Genomic DNA, 1,967 nt, shown 5'->3' with positions numbered 1-1,967 from the left:
CGGCGAAGGAAGATCCAAACGAACATCTTCGTACCTTTAATAGGATCTGTACTTTATTTAAAATCCGAGAAGTGGAGGATGAACAGATCTATCTCATGTTATTTCCCTGGACTTTAAAGGGAGAAGCCAAAGATTGGTTAGAATCGTTACCTGAAGGGGCGATTGATACATGGGATGTTTTAGTTGAAAAATTTCTTAAACAATTTTTTCCGACATCTAAAGCCGTGAGACTTCAAGGAGAAATTGTTACATTCACACAAAAGCCAAATGAAACTTTATATGAGGCATGGACAAGATTTGGAAAATTATTGAGAGGATGTCCGCAACATGGTTTAGACACTTATCAATTAGTACAAATATTCTACCAAGGATGCGACATCACTACACGAAAAGACATCGATATAGCAGCTGGTGGTTCCATTATGAAGAAAACAGCAACTGAAGCTTACAAAATTATTGATAACACTGCTTCCCACTCACATGAGTGGCACCAAGAAAAAGATATAGTTAGATCATCTAAAGCAGCTAGAGCCGATTCTAGCCATGACTTAGATTCCATTTCCGCAAAGGTAGATGATGTCGAGAGACGAATGGAAAAGATGACTAAAGATATTCACTCAATACGAATTAGTTGTGAGCAGTGTGGAGGACCACATTTGACAAAAGATTGTCTCATTATTGAACAAACAATGGAACAAAGAGAGAATGTTTCATACATGAACCAAAGGCCTGGAAAAAATTATCAGAATAATTATCAACCGCCAAGACCAATCTACAATCAAAACCAGAATTATAACCGAAATGTTCCATACAACAACTAACAAGGTCCTAGCAATCAACAAGTATCCAATAATACTTACAATCAGTAAAGACCTATTTTTCAAAATAAACCACTACAAACCGATGATAAAAAGCCAAATTTAGAAGACATGATGTCAAAGCTAGTTGAATCTCAAACTCAGTTTTTCACATCTCAGAAACAAACCAATGAACAAAATGCTCAAGCATTTAGAAATCAACAAGCTTCTATTCAAAATTTGGAACAAGAAGTAAGCAACCTAGCAAGGTTGATAGGTGAAAGAAAACCGGAAAGTCTACCTAGCGATACAAATGCTAACCCCCGGAATGAAACAGCTAAAGCCATTACCACGAGAAGTGGTATTACACTTAAACCACCTGAAATACCTGTAATTTCTGATGATTCTACTCCTACTCCACAAGAAACACAACCTGAACAAGAGAAGGAATCAGAACCGGTAGTTGAAAAGGTTAATGAAGATAACACAGTTAAGGCTAAACCTTATTTTAAACCATACCAACCACCACTTCCTTACCCGAGTAAAATGAGAAAAGAAAGGCTTGAAGCCGAGCAATCTAAATTCTTGGATATGTTTAAACAAATAAATGTAAATCTTCCTTTCATTGATGTAATTTCAGGAATGCCAAGGTATGCTAAATTCTTGAAAGATCTAATCACAAATAGAAAGAAAATGGAAGAACTCTCGGCTGTTACTATGAATGCTAATTGTTCTGCAGTGCTGTTGAATAAGATACTAGAAAAATTATCTGATCCAGGAAGTTTCACAATTCCATGTTTTCTGGGTAGTCTTAGTTCAATAGAAGCATTGGCAGATTTAGGTGCTAGTATAAATTTAATGTCGTATTCACTATACGCTAAACTAGACCTTGGAGAATTGAAACCAACACAAATAAGCATACAACTAGCCGATCGATCAGTAAAATATCCTTTAGGGATAATGGAGAACATGCTAGTTAAAGTTGGTACTTTAGTATTTCCAGTAGATTTTGTTATTCTGGACATGGAAGAAGATTCTCGAGTTCCTCTCATATTAGGAAGACCATTCTTAAACACGGCTAAAGCAATAATAGACGTGTTTGGTAAGAAACTGACCCTAAGTATAGAGGACGAGAGTGTTACCTTTTCTGTGGATAGAGCCATGCAACAA

The 1,967-nt window shown here is 36.2% G+C and overlaps 1 non-coding gene across 1 annotated transcript; it reads right to left on the bottom strand.

The window, feature by feature from the left end:
- Window positions 1-227: 227 nt before the first annotated feature.
- Window positions 228-334, bottom strand: LOC139860634 (small nucleolar RNA R71). Its single transcript, XR_011763261.1, has one exon. It is a non-coding gene; the product is annotated as a small nucleolar RNA R71 (small nucleolar RNA).
- Between the last annotated feature and the right edge of the window lie 1,633 nt (window positions 335-1,967).

The sequence above is a fragment of the Rutidosis leptorrhynchoides genome, chromosome 7 (assembly GCF_046630445.1).
Source record: "Rutidosis leptorrhynchoides isolate AG116_Rl617_1_P2 chromosome 7, CSIRO_AGI_Rlap_v1, whole genome shotgun sequence".
NCBI classification, from domain to species: Eukaryota; Viridiplantae; Streptophyta; class Magnoliopsida; order Asterales; family Asteraceae; genus Rutidosis; species Rutidosis leptorrhynchoides.
The sequence above is the reverse complement of the archived record's forward strand: the minus strand, read 5'-3'. Positions and strand labels throughout refer to the sequence as shown.